A 25,603-nucleotide genomic window follows, 5' to 3' on the forward strand; every position below is an offset into this window, starting at 1 on the left:
AAAATAGGGTGATGACTGTTGCTCCCTGATAATTGTCCATAAGGAATTGTTGAAACCCCGAAAGTAAAAGCTTCCACCTGTCGCTAGGAGATCAGTGGAGGGTCTCTTGTCTCTGGTGTTAGGCTCGTGCCTCTGGCCCCTACCAGTCTTAGTCGACTGACAGGGCGAAAGCATAGTTAGTAGGAAAATTCTCTAGAATCTAGTTCTAGGAATAATTAAAGTTAATATTAGTTAGTTTTCCTCCCGCTGTTTACAGGATTTTACTTCTATCTCATTTGTTCATCCTTCATTATCATTCTCATTAATTTAATCCATAAAGCGGTTTTTATTTCTATTTTATTATATTAGGCTTGAAGGAAAATTTATAAAGACTCGTGAGGTCTAGTAATATAAAGTTGTAATTCAATATGTGTAATTACAAAAATAAATACAAAAAAAAAAAAGGAAGAAGGATTAATCTATGAATTAGACCGTAGGGGTGGGCCAGCAAAGGGTAAACTTGCCCTCGTGGCAATTTCGAAGATGGTTACCTATTTTCTTGAAACCTTTGACCAGCGAATCTTGCCGTGGTGGAAGGGGGTGAGCCCCAGCCCCCCCCCTCCAAAAAGCGACTTTTTAAGCAAACTTAAACCAACCAATCTGAAATTTCGTGAAACTTCGGCAACCCTAAGATGAGGTGGCTTGCAATGTCAAAATATCTCAACTTCCCAGGCAAATCTCTGCCATATCGCGGAGAAGGTTGGTAATCATACATCATCATCATATTATATAAGCTCCGAGACCTCCTAAATTTTGTGATGACCCTGATCAGGGTCGATAGGGGACGTAGCTGGAGCGTCGCGACGTCAGCCGACGGGACGTCTCTAAAATAGAGATATCTCGAGCTGACGTCACAGAGCTCCAGGGGGGACTGTTGCGTCGGACAGTGGTCGCCCGTGGTCTCTCTATGGAGAGGGATCCCGTGCAGACCACCTACGCAACACAACAGTGGGTGCTCTTGGGGGGCAGTCGTTGACCCTACCAAAAATGAAGAATGTAGTCAATGAAGAAAGAACGAGTCTGTCCTTGACTGATTTTTCGATTATATTTTTCGGAGTTGACAAATCCTATCAGCTGGAAAGCTCGACAAGACCGAAAGGATAGCTAAAAAAGGGAAAAGAGACTCCAAAAATATGAACGGTGTTTTGGAACAACCGGAGTCGTCCGTCTGACCTATCCGCTCGTCGATGACGCGCAAGTGCAGGCTTGAGCCCTCGGCACAAGCACCAGACGACCGTGTAGCGAAGACTGGCCTTCCTCGAGCGTCCGAGCAAGTCGCCCAGCTCCCTACGCTCGGGTCGGCCGGCGGCGCGCATGCGCATTTCCCAGTGGACATCAGCATTTTTCCTAAAGTCGGTGCCCCTCCTGACGTTGCCAATTTCCCCCTGTAATGATGAATTTTCTGGGAAAATTGGGCGTCTCCTCACATTCCCCCCTCCCGGACAAAATATAATCTTGCAAACATTATATTTTTACCGAAAGAAAAGAATGAGAGAATTTGGGTGCGCTCCTAAAAAGAAAAATGTCTGGTTCCAGTGCAAAATCCGCGTGCCGATGTCAGGCAACCGCGCTCTGCTTCTATGAATGGAAAAATCGTATGTGTAGACTCGTCCGAATCGCTCCTGATATTTCACCGCGAGAAAAGAAAAACAAAGAGTAGAAGATGCGTGTTAGATGTCACAATTCAATGACTGTAGTTGAGCTGTAGAGAAATTAGGAAGAATTAAGGGGCGAAAATTACGTAAGATATTTTGAAAGAAGAAAGAGAGAAAAAGAAAAAAAAAGAAAGGAAAAAGAGATGTAATAGAGATATTGTCGAGCAATTTTCTTAAACTAAAATGAAAGTACACATTTTTAACTTACATGCTATGTTTTAACATTATTGAACATGGTATTTTTGCGAAAGGAATGAAAATTAACTTGAAACTTTGTAGGCTTTAAAACTTAACTTAGAACATTGTAAAAAAAAAACTGCAACTGTATTTTGTAGAATTTTTCACTTACGGAACTTTAAAAAAATCAACTATAAAAATTAAAAATTTCAACTCAAATTTCAATTGACATATTTCAAGTTGAAAAAAAAAATGTCTTGGTCATTTAGAGGGACCCCCATGCCGGCACACTTTCTTTTCCATTCCTTCAGAACGTGCTCTAGATATATCTTAAACAGCGTCGGTGACAGACAACATCCCTGCTTAAGCCCCTTGGTGACAAAAAAACCGTCTGAAAGCCTTCCTTGGCACTTCATTCTAGCAAAAGCCCCCCGATAAAACTGTTTGACTGCCCCAATAAGTCCTTTACTAAAACCAGTTTCTTCTAGGACTGTTCACTGTTCACGCTATGCTTTGCTGACGACCAGGTAGTCATAAGTCAAGATCACGATGACGCGGAGTATATGACCCGGAAGTTGGTGGAGGAGTACCGCAAATGGGGCCTCGAGGTTAGTGTCCGTAAGACAAAAAAGATGTCAGTCGGAGGTGCTCAGCAAAGCATAGTCCTGGAGGATGGTGAACATATAGAAAGTTGCGAACAATACAAGTACCTGGGGGTGAAGCTGACTTCGGATGGGAAGCTGGATCAGGCCATTCGGGACCGTAATCTTCTAGGAAGGAAAGCCACCGCCATGCTTAATGGGATCCTTTGGGACCAAAGGATTTCCAAAGACAACAAGAAGAGGATTTATAACTCGGTTGTCAAGCCTATTATCACCTATGGCAGTGAAGTGTGGCAGTTGAAGAAGCGGACCCAAGAAATGCTCAAGGCGACCGAGATGGATTTCTGGCGAAGATCGGCTGGAATCTCGAGGAGAGAACGTGTCAGGAATGAACGTGTCCGAGAGATAGTGGGCGTTGAGTGGACGATTGTGCACGATATCATGACCAAGCAATTGGTATGGTATGGGCATGTGCAGAGAATGGCTGATACCAGGTTGCCGAAGAAGGTGTTGGAGTGGGTCCCCCCAGGTAGGCGACGGAGAGGGCGTCCAGCCAAACGGTGGGTAGAGGGCATCCATGAAGAGATGGAGAGATGCCACCTTCCGGAGGATCTCTACCATGACAGATTCCTGTGGAGAATAGGCGTCGCAGAGCGCCCTAGCGCGCCGTAAAAGCGGCTCATACATACATAAAAAAAAATTTCCAAGTCGAGCTGTTCCGTGTGTTTGAGAAAAGAGTGTCATGTTTTACCCATCAATCTCTTCAGAAAAATTTGGAGAATCGACTTCTGGAATTTTGGACGGGTAAATTTTTCCTTGTTTTCGAGACATTTTCGATGGAAAATGTAGGTACCTACCCCGTGTTATTTTCCATAAGGGTTCCAGAAAGTGGGCTCCAGGCGAATCAGCCAATCAGAGACGACTCGTCTAAAAGTAGGGGGTGCCACTCGCTCCTCAATTCACGTCCGGACTCTTGTTTTCTCTTTGTTTAAACCGCGTTTTCCAAAACTTCTAGGTTTTTGAGTAATAAATTCGCGAAAATTTTGCCGGTTTTCAACTTTGACCCCCCGCCGCGTCTCTCCAAAATTTTTGGGGGGCTTGAAACTTTGCGAAAAGATGGGGCATTGTTAGGTAAATGAATAGGGCAAGTCTAAAAGGTTTCCGCCCCGAGCCTCAAATGGCCCGTTTTGCACGTAGCCCCTAGTTTCATGGAAATGGTTTCGTTTCCATGAAAAATGTTCATGGAAATCAGCCACGTGGAAATATTTCCCGTTCCATTTTTTCATGGAAATCAACTTCACGGAAATCATCCACACAGAACATTTTTAGCAGGGAAAGGTTGGCGGCAAGGGGTGGAGGAGGAGATCAGAAGGTGCCCATTGCCTGATGATCTATGGGAGGATAGGGGGCAATGGCGAGTGGGCGCCGCAGAGCGCGAGGCTGCGCTATAAAAACTGCTGAATGTATGTATATGAACATGGATATAGATATGGATTTTTGGAATTGAGGATGGAGGACATTCATTCTCCAGTGAAGTCTGGGGATGAATGGTTTCAAAACGAGCGTTCAGTCGTGCCGAGTTTTTCTCGGTGGCGGGAGGAATTGGTGTGCACTGCGTCAGAAAACCTAAATGCAACAACCGCTTATTTTTATTTTTTCGATTTTTTATTAAGCGTTGGTACAGGAAGCGCGTTGACGGAGCCACAGGATCGCATCTAGAGGGTCGCGGGGGTAAGTTCATAATTTTTTACCCAACTTGTTTTTTCCTCGGAGGGCCAAGTGTTCTGACAAGAACAGATTATTCAACACCGGTTTAAATCGAGAGGAAGCAATGTAGGCAACTTACTGTAATCACTTCAGATTTCAAGAGAAAATATTCATAACTTTTCTCAATTTTTTTTTTATTAAAGGGCATTTGGCAATATTTGAATGGCTTGCGGTGTTTGTCCATAGTATGGCAGAAACGCGTCGATACGTTCGCAAGTAACTGTGGATTACAAGAAAATGATATTTTGGTCAGGACATTTTGGAAATGCCCGAAAGGAATGAACGGACTTAAAAGTTCCACTCTTTATTTAAGGGAGGGAAAAATGGCAGGGTGTCAGAATAATATTGGACGTAACCAAATAAAAATCCAAGTCTCAAACACTGAGAACAAAGGCCTCGTTTTATTATCTTGTTTTGGCGCTATTCAAACAACCTTGGGCGGCCGAGATGTGACGTAATTAATTCGTTTTTTCATAAATATTCACATTCTGGTGACTGCTCGGAAGGATCGCGATTCTGGCCGGCGCTCAGGCATTTCCGAAGTCCATAAACGTTTACCCAATAAATGCTAATAAATATCTCTGAGTCGTATTGATGATCCGGTAACGCGAACCTCCAGCGACGCACAGGATGATTCATGAGAAGGACTGAATCCAACAGAAGAAAACCACGTCATATTTCTTCAAGAAAATAAGATAAAAGTAGCTTTGTGCTTGTAATCAACCACTCTCCTGATGACAAAAATTTTAAGCCGAAAAAATGCTTAGATAGAGAAAGAGAGCGATTTTTCTCTCATATCATGATAGGTATTTCTCTAATTGTAATGAAAGTTCTCGCTCTTCAATATATTCAAGTTTTTTTTTTTTTTAACTTTGGAAAAGGAACACACTTCTGGTATTCTGGTATAGATAGTATAACTGACCGAAGTCGGAAATACTCTGTTGCGCATATTGAACCGGTAAAAAATTTAACATATGTTAGAACACGGGAATAAACCCGGAAAAAGTGACAGAAAAGGGAAGGGGGAGGGAGCGAGGGAGTGTTGAAAAAGGACAATTTAACTAATTTATGTGGCAATGTCGCTTAATGCAACGCCATGTTCTAGAGTCAGCAAATTTTTCATATCGAAGCAGGCCAAGCCGTTTCCGCCGCGGCGCTGTTTGCTAGTTAGTTCTGTAGAAGACCTCACCGTCTCATGATGTAAACATATAATAAATCAGTGTCTCTTTCCATACATATTGTGTAATATTTCAGCATGCGATCCAAAATATCAACAGGTTATGCGGCCCAGATATCGTTATACAATCCTGTGTGCTAAAAAAGAAAAACTTTTTTCGCGATTACCGGTCGTTCAGTGCGTGCAACATACCAGTGTGAAAAACGAGTGCGGTAATCATGGGCTTCTTCGACTCCGACGAGAAAAATACCGTAACCATTAAAAATGATCTCGACATTCATGATATCACTCTTGATGTCATCGTTTTAGTGCTTGTGCTTGTGCTAGTGCTTGTGTCAGCAAAACATAGAGCTCTCGAGCAAAGAGTAGTTGAAGCGCGAGTTTAAAAATAAAATGCACTGAAAAATAAAAAAAGTGGAGAATTAAAAAAATTGTAATGTATTAAAAATTAAAAATTAAAAACCCTTAATGTTAAATAGTGTTTATTTGTCTGTGTTCTGTTTTCGCTCGTTTTCTGTTTTTGTGTTGGTGCTCAATCCGAAAATCCTACGGACAATTTTTATCTCGTGAATAAGCGGACAGTTAATGTTCTTTTTTTGGGTTGATCAGCCCTGATCATAAAATTTATAAAAATATAAAAAAAAATTAATACCATTCTAGCAAGTTCGGGTTTGTCAACGATAACGCGTCTTAAAGGCACCTCAAACTATCAGATTTGGAAGTTTGAAGTTAAAATTTTTTTGGAAGCGGCAAAAGTTTATAATGTAGCAGTGGGTAATGATGCTAAACCTCTTTTAGACGCAGGTAAACTTAAAACGTGGAATGACTCGGGCGCAATGGCAAGAAAAATAGTAATAACCACAATAGATAAGAGCCTCTTGACTCACATTTCAACTTGCACCTATGCCCATGAAATGTGGTCGACAATAAAAAATCTTTTTGGGAAGTCAACTGAGCAAGAAAAAAAGCGCCTTATACTTATCAAGAATTTTTTGCTCTGAACTTTTTGAAAAATGGAAATGTGATGACCTACGTCAGCAAGCTTGAAACGCTCTTTGTGCAACTCAAAGATTTGGAAGCCGGAATCAAGGATGAAATGCTCATCAATAAAATCTTACAAGGACTACCTGACTCATACAAATTCTTCAAAACAGGATGGGACATTTTGCCAGTCGGAAATAAAACCCTCGAAACCTTGAAAAGCAAACTATTGGCGGAACATAATAGAGAGAAAACAGTCAAAGTTGAAGAACCAGTGGCCTTTCTCGGGGAAGAAAATCGGAAGTGCTTTCGATGCAAAAAAAACCGGGCATATAAAACGGAACTGCCTAGTTAAACTGGGTGGTGAATCTAATCAAAAGAAGGAGAAATCGCTCTACGGGGAAACCTCGGGAGTGCAATGTGGAATTTGCAAAAAAACCAATCATCCAGAAAGTGCATGCTTCTTCAGAAATAAAAATAATAATGTGAAAAGAAGCTCAAACAGTGATAAGGCTGTATCTTCCTTGGCCTTACACGAAGAACCTACGGATGAGTATGGATCATGGACTCTGGATGCACGACGCATATCACGAATAGTGACTTACTGTTGAGTTCAATTGAGTTAGCGGACAAACGCGTAGCTAGTGCAAAGGAAGGGCATGACCTAAAAATTAACATAAAAGGAAAACTCCGCGCTGATGAGTGCGTCTTGGAAGAAGTGCTCTCGAGACATGCGTAGTTGCGAACCTCTTATCCGTGAATGCGATTGTGAAAGCCGGAGGGGAAGTCGTGTTCAGTCAAAATGGGGTAATCGTGAGGATGAAAAATAAAATAGTTCTGCGTGGAAATCATGATGGTAGTGGACTTTTTACTGTGAAGTTGACTGTGTCTAAAAAGGAAGAGCAAGCTTTAACAGCGGTACAAGACGCATCAAATTGGCACCGAAGAATGAGGCACCTGAGCGGTAAGCAACTTAAAATTACTTGAAAAAATGGTGACCGGGATATAAAACGGAACTGCCTAGTTAAACTGGGTGGTGAATCTAATCAAAAGAAGGAGAAATCGCTCTACGGGGAAACCTCGGGAGTGCAATGTGGAATTTGCAAAAAAACCAATCATCCAGAAAGTGCATGCTTCTTCAGAAATAAAAATAATAATGTGAAAAGAAGCTCAAACAGTGATAAGGCTGTATCTTCCTTGGCCTTACACGAAGAACCTACGGATGAGTATGGATCATGGACTCTGGATGCACGACGCATATCACGAATAGTGACTTACTGTTGAGTTCAATTGAGTTAGCGGACAAACGCGTAGCTAGTGCAAAGGAAGGGCATGACCTAAAAATTAACATAAAAGGAAAACTCCGCGCTGATGAGTGCGTCTTGGAAGAAGTGCTGTATTCTCGAGACATGCGTAGTTGCGAACCTCTTATCCGTGAATGCGATTGTGAAAGCCGGAGGGGAAGTCGTGTTCAGTCAAAATGGGGTAATCGTGAGGATGAAAAATAAAATAGTTCTGCGTGGAAATCATGATGGTAGTGGACTTTTTACTGTGAAGTTGACTGTGTCTAAAAAGGAAGAGCAAGCTTTAACAGCGGTACAAGAAGCATCAAATTGGCACCGAAGAATGAGGCACCTGAGCGGTAAGCAACTTAAAATTACTTGAAAAAATGGTGACCGGGATATAAAACGGAACTGCCTAGTTAAACTGGGTGGTGAATCTAATCAAAAGAAGGAGAAATCGCTCTACGGGGAAACCTCGGGAGTGCAATGTGGAATTTGCAAAAAAACCAATCATCCAGAAAGTGCATGCTTCTTCAGAAATAAAAATAATAATGTGAAAAGAAGCTCAAACAGTGATAAGGCTGTATCTTCCTTGGCCTTACACGAAGAACCTACGGATGAGTATGGATCATGGACTCTGGATGCACGACGCATATCACGAATAGTGACTTACTGTTGAGTTCAATTGAGTTAGCGGACAAACGCGTAGCTAGTGCAAAGGAAGGGCATGACCTAAAAATTAACATAAAAGGAAAACTCCGCGCTGATGAGTGCGTCTTGGGAAAAGTGCTGTATTCTCGAGACGTGGCACATTGGTTCCCAGACCCGATCTAGGTGGCATTAATTCGAAAAAATGAATTTTGGAAAAATTAAAATTTGACACCACAGGTTGATAATGCATACTCTCGAGAGTAACTTGGCCAAATATCATGAAGATTGGATCACTAATAAGGAAATGATAAGCACCTAAAGGTGAGGCCGCGAGGTACTTTTGGGCGGACTCGCACCAGTTTTCAGTGTTTACTGTCAGGTCCTATGATTTGTAGTTCATCACACAGAAATAGATGCAAATGTGAAGTGTTCTGTTATGGTGTATCAAAAATATAAGGCATGTCAAAGGTTTGTACGTTCTTACTATCTTTCAAAAACGTGTCTATACATCTAGACAAGCCGTTAGACAAAGCGTTATTTTCTACTAATTCCAAGCAAATTTTTACAAAAATGGCTCTAGATGAATGTCTTGCGCCGGTTCGCACGCATACAGACCTACTGTAGTAGTTAGTACTAACCCTAAACTTGATTTTAGTGCAATAAAATTCTGCGCATACTTACGTCCCTGGGGGTTAGGGCACTTTGAATTTCCAAAACCGGCTTTCAAGAAATAAAGAATTGACACACTAAGGAGCTTACTGGCGTTTAACCACACCAATTTTCGAATGGTGTCTTGGTCATGCCTGATCTCGGGGACCTGTTCATTAAATATGTGACGGTCAAAACCGCTTCGCCCCAAAAGCACTTGTCGTGCTTACTATCGTTTATTAACGCTCTAGCCTTTGTCATTATAGTTTTATTTTTTCTTTCTGCAACTTCATTCAGCTAAGGGCGGAATAGCGGAGGAATGTCCATAACTAAGCCGTGTTGTTTACCTACACCAATTTTTAAACGAAGTGCTCGTGAATTCGCCTCCGTTATAAAGGCGTACCTTAACACTTTTCATTTTTGTTTGCACTTCCATTTCCGGTATTAAGCACTGCAGCTCTTCTGCTGCTTCACTTTTGTGCGATAAAAGCCGCGTCATAGTTAATCCCGAAAAACCATCCGTTAAGGTTAGAAAATACGATTTTCCGTCGAATGTCATTGGTTCTATCGGCCCGCACAAGTCACTATGAAAAATTTCAAGTTTTTCCGATGCCTTTTCGCGCAGGTTGTCAAATGGCAGTTTCGAAAAGTTTGATTTCAAGCAGATATCACAATTTTTACACTCATCAATAATGTCGCGATTTTTATTTAGGTCCATCCCGGTCACCATTTTTTCAAGTAATTTTAAGTTGCTTACCGCTCAGGTGCCTCATTCTTCGGTGCCAATTTGATGCGTCTTGTACCGCTGTTAAAGCTTGCTCTTCCTTTTTAGACACAGTCAACTTCACAGTAAAAAGTCCACTACCATCATGATTTCCACGCAGAACTATTTTATTTTTCATCCTCACGATTACCCCATTTTGACTGAACACGACTTCCCCTCCGGCTTTCACAATCGCATTCACGGATAAGAGGTTCGCAACTACGCATGTCTCGAGAATACAGCACTTCTTCCAAGACGCACTCATCAGCGCGGAGTTTTCCTTTTATGTTAATTTTTAGGTCATGCCCTTCCTTTGCACTAGCTACGCGTTTGTCCGCTAACTCAATTGAACTCAACAGTAAGTCACTATTCGTGATATGCGTCGTGCATCCAGAGTCCATGATCCATACTCATCCGTAGGTTCTTCGTGTAAGGCCAAGGAAGATACAGCCTTATCACTGTTTGAGCTTCTTTTCACATTATTATTTTTATTTCTGAAGAAGCATGCACTTTCTGGATGATTGGTTTTTTTGCAAATTCCACATTGCACTCCCGAGGTTTCCCCGTAGAGCGATTTCTCCTTCTTTTGATTAGATTCACCACCCAGTTTAACTAGGCAGTTCCGTTTTATATGCCCGGTTTTTTTTGCATCGAAAGCACTTCCGATTTTCTTCCCCGAGAAAGGCCACTGGTTCTTCAACTTTGACTGTTTTCTCTCTATTATGTTCCGCCAATAGTTTGCTTTTCAAGGTTTCGAGGGTTTTATTTCCGACTGGCAAAATGTCCCATCCTGTTTTGAAGAATTTGTATGAGTCAGGTAGTCCTTGTAAGATTTTATTGATGAGCATTTCATCCTTGATTCCGGCTTCCAAATCTTTGAGTTGCACAAAGAGCGTTTCAAGCTTGCTGACGTAGGTCATCACATTTCCATTTTTCAAAAAGTTCAGAGCAAAAAATTCTTGATAAGTATAAGGCGCTTTTTTTCTTGCTCAGTTGACTTCCCAAAAAGATTTTTTATTGTCGACCACATTTCATGGGCATAGGTGCAAGTTGAAATGTGAGTCAAGAGGCTCTTATCTATTGTGGTTATTACTATTTTTCTTGCCATTGCGCCCGAGTCATTCCACGTTTTAAGTTTACCTGCGTCTAAAAGAGGTTTAGCATCATTACCCACTGCTACATTATAAACTTTTGCCGCTTCCAAAAAAATTTTAACTTCAAACTTCCAAATCTGATAGTTTGAGGTGCCTTTAAGACGCGTTATCGTTGACAAACCCGAACTTGCTAGAATGGTATTAATTTTTTTTTATATTTTTATAAATTTTATGATCAGGGCTGATCAACCCAAAAAAAGAACATTAACTGTCCGCTTATTCACGAGATAAAAATTGTCCGTAGGATTTTCGGATTGAGCACCAACACAAAAACAGAAAACGAGCGAAAACAGAACACAGACAAATAAACACTATTTAACATTAAGGGTTTTTAATTTTTAATTTTTAATACATTACAATTTTTTTAATTCTCCACTTTTTTTATTTTTCAGTGCATTTTATTTTTAAACTCGCGCTTCAACTACTCTTTGCTCGAGAGCTCTATGTTTTGCTGACACAAGCACTAGCACAAGCACAAGCACTAAAACGATGACATCAAGAGTGATATCATGAATGTCGAGATCATTTTTAATGGTTACGGTATTTTTCTCGTCGGAGTCGAAGAAGCCCATGATTACCGCACTCGTTTTTCACACTGGTATGTTGCACGCACTGAACGACCGGTAATCGCGAAAAAAGTTTTTCTTTTTTAGCACACAGGATTGTATAACGATATCTGGGCCGCATAACCTGTTGATATTTTGGATCGCATGCTGAAATATTACACAATATGTATGGAAAGAGACACTGATTTATTATATGTTTACATCATGAGACGGTGAGGTCTTCTACAGAACTAACTAGCAAACAGCGCCGCGGCGGAAACGGCTTGGCCTGCTTCGATATGAAAAATTTGCTGACTCTAGAACATGGCGTTGCATTAAGCGACATTGCCACATAAATTAGTTAAATTGTCCTTTTTCAACACTCCCTCGCTCCCTCCCCCTTCCCTTTTCTGTCACTTTTTCCGGGTTTATTCCCGTGTTCTAACATATGTTAAATTTTTTACCGGTTCAATATGCGCAACAGAGTATTTCCGACTTCGGTCAGTTATACTATCTATACCAGAATACCAGAAGTGTGTTCCTTTTCCAAAGTTAAAAAAAAAAAAAACTTGAATATATTGAAGAGCGAGAACTTTCATTACAATTAGAGAAATACCTATCATGATATGAGAGAAAAATCGCTCTCTTTCTCTATCTAAGCATTTTTTCGGCTTAAAATTTTTGTCATCAGGAGAGTGGTTGATTACAAGCACAAAGCTACTTTTATCTTATTTTCTTGAAGAAATATGACGTGGTTTTCTTCTGTTGGATTCAGTCCTTCTCATGAATCATCCTGTGCGTCGCTGGAGGTTCGCGTTACCGGATCATCAATACGACTCAGAGATATTTATTAGCATTTATTGGGTAAACGTTTATGGACTTCGGAAATGCCTGAGCGCCGGCCAGAATCGCGATCCTTCCGAGCAGTCACCAGAATGTGAATATTTATGAAAAAACGAATTAATTACGTCACATCTCGGCCGCCCAAGGTTGTTTGAATAGCGCCAAAACAAGATAATAAAACGAGGCCTTTGTTCTCAGTGTTTGAGACTTGGATTTTTATTTGGTTACGTCCAATATTATTCTGACACCCTGCCATTTTTCCCTCCCTTAAATAAAGAGTGGAACTTTTAAGTCCGTTCATTCCTTTCGGGCATTTCCAAAATGTCCTGACCAAAATATCATTTTCTTGTAATCCACAGTTACTTGCGAACGTATCGACGCGTTTCTGCCATACTATGGACAAACACCGCAAGCCATTCAAATATTGCCAAATGCCCTTTAATAAAAAAAAAATTGAGAAAAGTTATGAATATTTTCTCTTGAAATCTGAAGTGATTACAGTAAGTTGCCTACATTGCTTCCTCTCGATTTAAACCGGTGTTGAATAATCTGTTCTTGTCAGAACACTTGGCCCTCCGAGGAAAAAACAAGTTGGGTAAAAAATTATGAACTTACCCCCGCGACCCTCTAGATGCGATCCTGTGGCTCCGTCAACGCGCTTCCTGTACCAACGCTTAATAAAAAATCGAAAAAATAAAAATAAGCGGTTGTTGCATTTAGGTTTTCTGACGCAGTGCACACCAATTCCTCCCGCCACCGAGAAAAACTCGGCACGACTGAACGCTCGTTTTGAAACCATTCATCCCCAGACTTCACTGGAGAATGAATGTACTCCATCCTCAATTCCAAAAATCCATATCTATATCCATGTTCATATACATACATTCAGCAGTTTTTATAGCGCAGCCTCGCGCTCTGCGGCGCCCACTCGCCATTGCCCCCTATCCTCCCATAGATCATCAGGCAATGGGCACCTTCTGATCTCCTCCTCCACCCCTTGCCGCCAACCTTTCCCTGCTAAAAATGTTCTGTGTGGATGATTTCCGTGAAGTTGATTTCCATGAAAAAATGGAACGGGAAATATTTCCACGTGGCTGATTTCCATGAACATTTTTCATGGAAACGAAACCATTTCCATGAAACTAGGGGCTACGTGCAAAACGGGCCATTTGAGGCTCGGGGCGGAAACCTTTTAGACTTGCCCTATTCATTTACCTAACAATGCCCCATCTTTTCGCAAAGTTTCAAGCCCCCCAAAAATTTTGGAGAGACGCGGCGGGGGGTCAAAGTTGAAAACCGGCAAAATTTTCGCGAATTTATTACTCAAAAACCTAGAAGTTTTGGAAAACGCGGTTTAAACAAAGAGAAAACAAGAGTCCGGACGTGAATTGAGGAGCGAGTGGCACCCCCTACTTTTAGACGAGTCGTCTCTGATTGGCTGATTCGCCTGGAGCCCACTTTCTGGAACCCTTATGGAAAATAACACGGGGTAGGTACCTACATTTTCCATCGAAAATGTCTCGAAAACAAGGAAAAATTTACCCGTCCAAAATTCCAGAAGTCGATTCTCCAAATTTTTCTGAAGAGATTGATGGGTAAAACATGACACTCTTTTCTCAAACACACGGAACAGCTCGACTTGGAAATTTTTTTTTATGTATGTATGAGCCGCTTTTACGGCGCGCTAGGGCGCTCTGCGACGCCTATTCTCCACAGGAATCTGTCATGGTAGAGATCCTCCGGAAGGTGGCATCTCTCCATCTCTTCATGGATGCCCTCTACCCACCGTTTGGCTGGACGCCCTCTCCGTCGCCTACCTGGGGGGACCCACTCCAACACCTTCTTCGGCAACCTGGTATCAGCCATTCTCTGCACATGCCCATACCATACCAATTGCTTGGTCATGATATCGTGCACAATCGTCCACTCAACGCCCACTATCTCTCGGACACGTTCATTCCTGACACGTTCTCTCCTCGAGATTCCAGCCGATCTTCGCCAGAAATCCATCTCGGTCGCCTTGAGCATTTCTTGGGTCCGCTTCTTCAACTGCCACACTTCACTGCCATAGGTGATAATAGGCTTGACAACCGAGTTATAAATCCTCTTCTTGTTGTCTTTGGAAATCCTTTGGTCCCAAAGGATCCCATTAAGCATGGCGGTGGCTTTCCTTCCTAGAAGATTACGGTCCCGAATGGCCTGATCCAGCTTCCCATCCGAAGTCAGCTTCACCCCCAGGTACTTGTATTGTTCGCAACTTTCTATATGTTCACCATCCTCCAGGACTATGCTTTGCTGAGCACCTCCGACTGACATCTTTTTTGTCTTACGGACACTAACCTCGAGGCCCCATTTGCGGTACTCCTCCACCAACTTCCGGGTCATATACTCCGCGTCATCGTGATCTTGACTTATGACTACCTGGTCGTCAGCAAAGCATAGCGTGAACAGTGAACAGTCCTAGAAGAAACTGGTTTTAGTAAAGGACTTATTGGGGCAGTCAAACAGTTTTATCGGGGGGCTTTTGCTAGAATGAAGTGCCAAGGAAGGCTTTCAGACGGTTTTTTTGTCACCAAGGGGCTTAAGCAGGGATGTTGTCTGTCACCGACGCTGTTTAAGATATATCTAGAGCACGTTCTGAAGGAATGGAAAAGAAAGTGTGCCGGCATGGGGGTCCCTCTAAATGACCAAGACATTTTTTTTTTCAACTTGAAATATGGCAGCCTCCGGTTGTTTACTGAGACCGGGTCAGCTGATAATGGGCACCAGCAGTTCTCGATCTGAAATTTGACAGATTTTCAATTTAAAATCATCTTTTGTGACTTAAAATGGTTTATTGTCTTTCAATCAGTATTGTCTTAATACCCTATGTCACTTCAGTCTCTAAAGTTTAGGTATCGTGTTTCTTCATTGTTTCTTTCGCTCTTAATGGTTGAAGCTGAAGGCAAGTAGCTCGTCGGTTTGATCTGCTTTTATTCCTCGTAGAGGATTTTATTGTGTCGCTCCTTCAAGTCTCAGCTTTAGCAGTGTTACTTTTCCATCATAAACACTTACTTCGGTAATAATTAAAGCTTACATACTAGCTACAGAAACTGTCATCAATGAGCAGCTTTGACCGCAACAAAGGACCACTCACACTAAGACAGGTGCTCAAAGTTTCTACGCTGAGCTTTTGGGTACAGTAATACACACCATTTGTCACTTCAACAATAAATTTAGAGCACAAGTTGTTTAAATAAAACCATGAAACAAGCATAATTTCCATCTGTAGGTATGCTGCAGTCATGAGATGCTGCTCTCCGAGAACGATTCCTGACGCAGACACTTGTAGACACAGAACTGAAATGTAAGCTTTAATTATTACCGAAGTAAGTGTTTATATGATGGAAAAGTAACACTGCTCAAGCTGAGACTTGAAGGAGAGACACAATAAAATCCTCTACGAGGAATAAAAGCAGATCAAACCGACGAGCTACTTGCCTTCAGCTTCCACCATTAAGAGCGAAAGGAACAATGAAGAAACGCGATAAACTTTAGAAACTGAAGTGGCATAAGGTATTAAGACAATACTGATTGAAAGACAATAAACCATTTTAAGTCACAAAAGATGATTTTAAATTGAAAATCTGCCAAATTTCAGATCGAGAACTGCTGGTGCCCATTATCAGCTGACCCGTTCTCAGTAAACAACCGGAGGCTGCCATATTTGAAGTTGAAAAAAAAAATTTCCAAGTCGAGCTGTTCCGTGTGTTTGAAAAAAGAGTGTCATGTTTTACCCATCAATCTCTTCAGAAAAATTTGGAGAATCGACTTCTGGAATTTTGGACGGGTAAATTTTTCCTTGTTTTCGAGACATTTTCGATGGAAAATGTACCTACCCCGTGTTATTTTCCATAAGGGTTCCAGAAAGTGGGCTCCAGGCGAATCAGCCAATCAGAGACGACTCGTCTAAAAGTAGGGGGTGCCACTCGCTCCGCAATTCACTTCCGCACTCTTGTTTTCTCTTTGAGTTTAAACGAGCGTATTTAGCGGTACGAGAGCTTTCAGAAAATGTATAACATCCTAGGGTTTTGTCAACTTCAGCTCGGTTATCGCCTCTGAAGCACCGGAACGCTCAAAAAGGACCCCTTATTTTTTAACGTTTGGGCCGATTTAAAAAAAAGCCATTCTTAAATTTTGATGAAAAACTGATACGTTGTTTCTGACTCTCTGTAGCCCCTCTAGCTCTTTACCGCATGCTGGGGAAATGTTTTGGTCGCGAGTTATAAGAGCGGAAAGGAGCGATGGGCGGGAAAATCGGCTTAAACTGCGCAAGGCGACAAATCAGGAGACATGTGGCAACAATGCAAGGTCGGCAGAGGAGTGTAATTCGCCGAACTGAGTGGGAGGGGACGTTTTCCCTCCGATCAACGCCGCGAGCGCAGTTTAAAATAGCCGATTTTCCCGACCTTCGCTCCTTTCCGCTCTTATAACTCGCGACCAAAACATTTCTTCCAGCATGCGGTAAAGAGCTAGAGGGGCTACAGAGAATCAGGAACAACATATCAGTTTTTCATCAAAATAAAAGAATGGCTTTTTTTTAAATCGGCCAAAACGTGAAAAAATAAGGGGTCTTTTTTGAGCGTTCCGGTGCTTCAGAGGCGATAACCGAGCTGAAGTTGACAAAACCCTAGGATGTTATACATTTTCTGAAAGCTCTCGTACCGCTAAATACGCTCGTTTAAACCGCGTTTTCCAAAACTTCTTGGTTTTTGAGTAATAAATTCGCGAACATTTTGCCGGTTTACAACTTTGACCCCCGCCGCGTCTCTCCAAAATTTTTGGGGGGCTTGAAACTTTGCGAAAAGATGGGGTATTGTTAGGTAAATGAATATGGCAAGTCTAAAAGGTATCCGCCCCAAATGGCCCGTTTCGCACGTAGTCCTTTTCATGGAAATGGTTTCGTTTCCATGAAAAATACTCATGGAAACTAAACCCTTTCCATAAAAAATGCTCACGAGATGTTTTCAGCACCATCCAAATTGCTCATGGAAATTTAATACCTAATTTTTAGAATCAAGACAGAGAAGACAAGCGTCTCCATGGGGGCACGTGACATTTGGGTCATGCATATAATCTCAGTAAAATAGAAAATGAACATGCAACGCTCACCGTCCTGCTCGAATATGTAATCCACTGGGTCAGGAAAATCCACTTGAAGACAATAAATCCAAATATCCAATTAGAACTGGTATAGGTAGGTGCGGAGGAACATTTGAAAACACTATGGGAGCATTGTAAAAATATCTAAAGCACTCTTTAACGAGAGAGAAAAATTAGCACCATGATTTAATAGCTGATCAATACAGAACACCACTCTCAGAAAATCACTTTCACAACACCATTTTTCAGTTTATTATTAGAGGAGCAGAAAGCATTTTTCAAAAGATGCAACATCATCGCTCCACAGCTTAAATAATTTCACGATTTAGTCCGATCATCGATGATATTAAGGTAGCCATCGATTCTCTACCCGACATTCCTTCCACACATAATAGGGAACTTCGAGAGGTACAGAGCAAATGGCACTAAGCAGCAATGTACATCTGATTAGGCAAGCTCCTGAAACTGTCGATCTGCAAAAATACAAAGCGAGAGACAGATCATCAAATTGATCTACCTATGTGTTTGGACAGAGGCCCAAAAATAAAAATAAAGAAAATGAGGAAAGAGAAATAAGCAATTTTGAAAAGTGGACTGTATGTTTTTAATTTATGAAAGGCTACCAGGCCGTGCGGGGCCGGCTACAGAACAAGTCTGGATTCCCTAATCGAAAGTCTTGACGAGACGATTTGGAATACCAGGCTGCGCGGAGCCGGCTTCAAAGCGAGTCTGGGTTTTGAAAAAGAGAACGCGAGAATTTTGAATGTTAAACGACAAAAAAGAAACTCATAAAAAGAAGGTTGAAACTAATTTAGATGAATATGGAGAAATTGTCACTTACGTTGTTGAAAAGAAAATAGACTGAGAGATACAAATTGCCGAGGAAAACACTGATGAAATAAAGAAATCTAGCTTGAAGAGCTTTATTACGTTATGATTTTCCTTTTTAATACGATGTGCTTGAAGAGCTTGAGGAGACTTAATACTAAGACGCGTAGGTATCTAACTCACTACTGGATTACCAGCAGGTCGATTGTTGACTCGCTATCGAATGGCCTAGATCGATAAATAACATTGTTGGGATAGGGATTCATCGATCAAACTTATTCGATAACGATTCAACAATCGACCCGCAGTAGGGTACGCTACTGGAATACCAGCAGGAAACCTAAACGTCACTAGATGCCAGTGGGATGGCGAAAGAGATGCGATAATTAGTCGGCCACACGAAGGACCTTACTTGGAGCTGTTTCGGCTCGATATTCGCGAGACCAAACAACAAACTAAAAAATGAACTTCTTATCGATACAAAATGAAAATCTGAGTGAACTAAAGGTAACTTTATGGTATCCTCCTTAGGATACAAAAGTAAAAAATAAAACTTTCCCGAGCCTTCTCCTGGAAAAGCGGGATCAAAAAGGACGGGATGGCTTACAAGATCCGCGCGCCATCTAGCGGATTGGCGCGGTACTAGCCTTTTGCCGGTCGAGCGCGGAGGGAAGGAGTGCACTGGCCGTGGCGGCGATCACGGTGGCTGCTCGCACGCGTTGTCAAGTCGCGCTGCAGCGCATAATGATGGCGTAAAGTAATACAAAGTTAGATTAAAATATATAAATGGATAATAATTTAATGAATAATGGAAAATAAATAAAATAAAATCTTCGCTTAAACACTATGGTTAATGGCCGTCATTTGAGACAGACATTAAAGTACTTTACAATATATCAACCACCATTTGATATAACAGAACGAATTTAGAGTGAGAGCAAGACCTCTCCTTTTGGAGGGAGGACCTTCCTTAGACCTTTCCTTCAAACAAAAACTTAAAAATGGACCACTTTACCACTTTCAGGCTTCAGCCGCTTAGTGAAACACATCCGACCAATCAATAAAATTTTAAACCCGTGCACGCACCGTCTAGCTAATGTTGACGGATGACCTGATTCAACACTGACTATAACACTGGATGGAAAGTTGGCACATCTGATACGTAGAGTGGTTCATGCTTGAAGAAGCTTTAGTAGCTCTAGACAGGTAGGTATTTTAAAATTAGATAACTGTCAGATGTCATTCAGGAGAGGAAATGGGTGTAACAAAACTTTAATTGTACTTGATTCTTTTGAAGACAGAATAAAAATGCAAGTAGTATGAGAATGCTCCTACAGACTTTTTATAGCACTCGCCTGCAAGAAATGGAAAGTTTCAACTTGTGATAGAGTCCGCGCATAATAAGATCAGTGCCTTAGAGTGCAACAGAAGATCCATCCAAGTGTAGACAAATCGCGATTTGCCTAGACAGATCGCGATGTGTCCAAAATACGGGATTTGTCTACAACAAATACATAACATGCGAAACACTAAGTACCTTCTAATAAAAAAATACTGAAGTGATGACCAAAATTGAGAAGTTTTTCGATCTCACTGATATTGGAATCCTCTTCACCTCCTTTCAAAACATTCGCCTCAGGCGAAAAAATTCGGCTGCTAATGCAACCCGCAACAATGATTGTACCTATGGCTCTTCTATCGGTTTTTTCCTTTTTTTCCTTCATTGTCCCCCCTCCCCCCAAATTAAGATTTTTCCGTTTCATGCCATAATTAGCCCATAGCGCATAAGTTTTCAAAAATGATGTGAATTCACGAAATTTCATTTATAATTAAGTTTCATAAAATTTTGCGTATCTGGTTTGAACCGTATAGCTCCTTGGCGCGCACCTTGCGGAGCGCCTTCAACATCGTAGTTATGCTTCAAACGCGACACTCACGCTCTGATGTGTAATTTTCGCATGTTGCGCACGCCGGAGTGTATGCCTAGTTTAGAATTGCCCAAAAATTGAATGATTTTAATGCCGCGGAATACATGTTGAAATCTGCAATTTCATTTCTATGCCGAACTAAGAAGGAAATTTTCAATTCCATGAAGACTTAATTGATGGAAATGACTTGGTTTCCGTGTGAGTTGCATGGAAGAGTAATGAGCTCACAAGGAAATTTTTTCATTTCCATGAAGACTTGATGAAAATGACTTGTAGTTGGTTTCCTTGTGAGTTGCATAGAAATGTTATGAGTTCCATTTCGAGCTCACAAGGGAATGTTTTCATTTCCATGAATACTTCATATAAAATGACTTGGTTTCCGTGTGCGTTTCATGGAAATCGGGTCATTTTCACGTGAATCTACATGGAACATTTTTAGAAGGGTTTCACACTCAAAAAAAAACTACGGCCGTGGGACCCGGTTGCTCTGGACACTGGTGATCCCGGTGTTAACGCGCCGTTAGCCAGCTAGTACCGGACCCGATGGCCGATGGCCCCTGGAGCCCGAGCGGCTTCTGAGACCGTAAGACCGGATAGGAGCCGAGCGTAAGTTACGGGTTTCAGGATCGGAACCAACCGCTTCCACGGCCGTTGGCAGTGAGGTGAGATTCAGTTTTCGGAAAATGGCGTCACCATCAGATTAAAATTGAGACGGCTCCGTGTAAATTCGCAGAAAATTATAATATTTTACGTCAATGTTATTCAGTGCGTGAATTTAAAGTTGCCGCCAGCCTTGAACATTTTCGGGAGCGATCGCAGCCACCACTCAGCGTTGTTTATTGAGGTTAGAATCTAGTAAATTGCTTGTCATTGTTGGTCATTGCTCATTACGTGTGTTCGTTTTTCGTTTAATTTTGGAGGTTTTCGATATATTTTCTTGATTCTGTGCGGTGCACGATTGATTCTGAAGTTCTGTGTGATAACGCTTGTCAAATACTTTCGGAAATGCGACGAGAGTTAAGTGAAAATTGTCAGTTTTACCTACGCACTGAGCTCATATCCTCTCCTCCTGTAAGTTCGTTTGCAATTCACTTATTTTCCCCCTACTAAGGGAAAGAACTTAAATCAAAGAAAAGCAATCAATCACCTGCCACGCATCTTCCCACAGAGTAAATTACCGCCACACTAAAATACTGATAATGTAGACACGAGAATGTCTATTTACCGATTGCAACTTCATTGTGCCACCTTTGCTTGCTCATAAGATCGGATTGATTTTTTATTCCATTTCAATCTAATCTCTGGCTTATACTTAAATGTTTTCAATTGAGAGTAGGTAGTATTTCACTCTCCGACATCCAACACCTCCCTTCTCTGTTGCCAAAATAGCTGTCCGCCAGCGGAAGCTATAAGCCAATCTTGCCTGCGTTGATTATCCGATAAGAGCCAGTGCAAACATTGTTACTGTGAATAATCTCTCTGATTCCATATCCCAATTCTAGGGAGCTCAGTGTACTGTAATAGTGGTAAAATTTTGTGTGAATCGCGCTTCAATTTGCTGAAGGGAAGATCTACAATTTTAACAAGTGTGACAATTTTCGGTGGTATATTTCTTCGCTAATATTTTGTGGAAATTGTATCCGGTAGTTATTGCGGAGAGTTATATCTTGAAGTTTTGTCAACTTTTACTACTGAATTTACACTTTGAAATATTCTCAACCTCATTTTCAAGATTCTGAAGCTCTTCTAGTCGTAAGGAGTAAAAATCTGTAAGTACCCAGACCTACGCCTGTGGTTTTCCTTTGTTAATCATTTAGGTGATTTCCTACTTTGCATTCGTATTTTTTATTGAGGGATGAACCAGGTTTTGTTTTTGACAAATGCTGAATTCTCATTGAGTGAAAGTAATTACATTTATTGAGAACGGGCTGCCAAGTGATAAAAATGATTTTTCAATTTACATTTTTCGCTGCAATGAGTTTTATAGCAATTTATCATACCTTGGGCAGTCTGTTCTACATTTAAAATAGGCAGCAAGAATTTTTGATCTATCTACATTTGTTCCTTCTAGTGCTTCCCCAGTGCTTTATTTATTTCTAGGAAGGCTTGCAACATTAAAGTTAGGTTTTTGAAAATTTCTCTTGATATCTCTACACGATGAATAAGCTAACATTCATATGCTGATTTTCTTTCTCAATACGCATCATCTCTTCTCTAATTTTCATCTCTTTTCTCAAATTGACTTGCTGAACTATCAGCCAAGGAGTTCAAATCCCTCTTGATATCTGAAACATGATCAACAAGCTAACGTTCATATGCTCTTTTTCTTTCTCAGTCAGTGAATTATTCATCACTTTCCTGAAACTAAATTGTTATGAACTATCAACAAAGAAATATGTACCTATTTTAAAAAGAAAGGAAGAAAAAGAAATCTTGTTCAGAAATTGACACAAGATAATTCATTCAAGGTTTAAAATTTTGCTGGAAAGTTTTTCTTTTCTATGTACTTTAAAGGTGAATTTTCAGCTGTAGTTCCGAAAAAATCCACCACGTCGCGGACAGCGGCGGCGCGCAGAGCTCCGGCCGTCCAGCCCGTAAGTAGCGCCGAGAGCGCAAGCTGCCTATGCCGCTCGAGGCCGCGACTTACGGTTTTCATATCCGTAGGACTCCGCGTCGTCCCCGCTCGTAGCACTCCGGTCGTCAGGCGCGTAGGCGAACGGTAGTGCCATATAGCCCATCTAGTCCGTGCTCCAGGTCCGTTGCTTCTGGCCTCCACGGCCGGAGCTTTTTTTGAGTGCACAGGGCGTCCACGCCGTCGCCTTCCGGGAGGAACCCAATCGAAAACCTGCTTGGGCAACTGATCGTCTGCCATCCTTCGCACATGTCCATACCAGCCCAACTGCTTGGACTTGATATCGTGCACGATGTCATTCTCTACATACACCCATTATCTCGCGCACTTTTACATTGGGGATATGCTCTCTTCTTGAGATGCCAGCAGACCTCCGCCAAAAGTCCACCTCAGTTGCCCTAAGCATGTCTTCAGTGCTTTTCTTCAGTTGCCAATCTTATGCCAAAATACCCTTATGTTCCAAGTTTTAGGCGAGTCCATCAGCAAAAAACCGAGGAGGCAATTTTCGGCCATTCTGGAAATTTCGGTTTTTTTTTTTTACATCTAACGTCAAATTCGTTTTTCTCATGCCAAAATACCCGTCCATATCTATTTTCGCGCAAATCCATTGAGAAATAACCGCTGTGAAGTTTTGGACATTTTGAAACGGTTTGAAATATCGACTTCGGGTTTGCGCGAAAAGTTTTCTTTTTTCATGCTCTTTCGAACGAACTATCACAAAAGGGGTCTCCCCATTAGAAAAAAAGTTGGGGTCCGTTGCCCCTTAAGGGGGCCCCTTGAAAATTTTAGGGGGGCCAACAAGTAGCTCCCATTGACCTAAGAAAATTCCCCAAGTTTCAAATCTTTACCGCAATTAGGTAAAAAGTTAGAAGGGCGTGGAGGGGACTTTTGGATCACCATGTATTGGCTCTCAATGGAAAAATTATTTGCATTCTACACCCAGCAATTTCAATGATTAGGTTGGGTTTGTGCTTTTGGTTTGTGCAATGTAATGGCAGGTGCTAAAAACTTGTCCCTTACGTTGGTCATTATAGAGTAAACCTTTGAAATTAAAGTTCAAGAGAAAAATAGATAATGCAAACAGTACTTAACAGCCTAGCACTTTCCTTCCTTTTTTGCTTATGGACTCAGTCAGAAACAGAGAAAATTAGAAATAATAACTTTTCAACGCGTGCGTCTGAGGATGTGGATATTCAAAATTTATGAAACATCATCGATTTGTTAAGATTGACCCGTGCCTCGAGTTTAGACGTGTCTGCTCTACTAACATATTGTTGATACATAAACTTACTCTGATTTTTATTTTAATTTGGAGGAGGAATCCCCATAATCCCTATTCTTCATCCGCTTCACTGCACTTATGATTGACGTACTTACAATCCTCAAGACACTGGATGGCGTTGTTGGAGAAGTATACTCGTTTCCGAATAACCGCCATAAAATTTTTCGATTTTAGTAGGATATTCGACAACGCTACTCTCCGTCTGTTTCGCTGATACACATCACGGACAGCGCATGCGCAATAGCGAGGATTCGCGATCGGCGGACGCCGCCTCGCGGGGTCGAGAGAGCTCGGAGAGAGCGTTTTGGAAATTCGTGACCGAAAGGACCTGTAGCTTCGCCTGCGTCTTCGCCCCGATTTTTCTCTCTCTCAAGGGTGATCTGTTCGTTCATCAAAGGGAAGATCATTTTTTTTTTCCTTAAATCAACTCTCGCTGCCACCACCTCTTTCCGGATAGTCCTTTCCTCTGTCCCTACTAGAAAAACCTCAGTCTACGCTAGGCATTGCGGTATCGCGACAAGACTGGGTGAATTTTTAAAACGTAGGGATCATAAAGGCGGGCATTGCGCCCCACAGCGTGTAGGTGCGGTGCGATACAAGTTTAGAACTCCTACACTTTCGATATTGTGAAATTATTTGAAGCTCATTTAGCAAAAGTAAGTTTCTGCGCCTGTCATGAGGATTTTTCACTAATATTAGTAACTTTTCTGACAACGAGCTGAAATGTTGCTTATGCATGATTTTTAGGGTTATTTATTTAATTTTTGAAAATAAACAAAATGAACATAATAATGTAGTGGAATCGGTTAAAGACGGCTTGTAAGGCGCCTTTACCGTTCGAGGAAGCTGGTTTGTGGGCTTGGCAAGTCGTGAGGATGAATCGCGGATTCCCGTGTCAGTGGCAGGGTCAGGCGTGTTGGATGCAAGTTCTCGAGACGCGGACTGACAGACTGAGACGAACAAGACTGAGTGCATTTCTGAAACGTAGGAACCATAAAGACAGGCATTGCGCCCCACTTGGTTAGAGGCGCCTTGGTCTTCTCTCGAGCAGAGAAAGATCCCTTTTGCTGACATTTGAACTCTTTCGTTTCGCCTCGATTCACCTTCAAGGATTCTTCCAAGAACAGAGAGATATTCCCCAAAGGATTCTTTGCGAACACATTCTTCCGAATTCGTATCTTGGATTTTTTAATCTAACAGAGCACCATCAGGCCAAGCAGTATTCTCTCAAACTGAGTGAAGTTCCTTTTTGCTCATATTTGAACTCCTTCCCTCGATTCGCTTTCAAGGATTCCTCTTACACTGGAATGATATTCCTCTTAAGATTAATCGAGAACAGGATTTTTCAATCCGCACCTTGGATCTTTTATCAAGCTGAGCATCAGCCCCGCGACCGCGCGTTCATGATACGCTGATGGTTCTTGGTAATATGCTGGTATTCGCTCTCCTCCAATCGTGGACAAAAGATTTCGATTCGCACATTCGCACCGGTGAACACCACCTTTT

General features: G+C 41.6%; 1 protein-coding gene across 3 annotated transcripts in view; it reads left to right on the forward strand.

Annotated features, from left to right (window-relative positions):
* The window catches only part of LOC140224051 (uncharacterized), a 101,985-nt gene that overhangs the window by 63,381 nt on the left and 13,001 nt on the right, over positions 1-25,603 (forward strand). The gene's annotated exons all lie outside the window — the stretch shown is intronic.

This window comes from Bemisia tabaci, chromosome 2, assembly GCF_918797505.1.
Source record: "Bemisia tabaci chromosome 2, PGI_BMITA_v3".
Lineage (NCBI taxonomy): Eukaryota > Metazoa > Arthropoda > Insecta > Hemiptera > Aleyrodidae > Bemisia > Bemisia tabaci.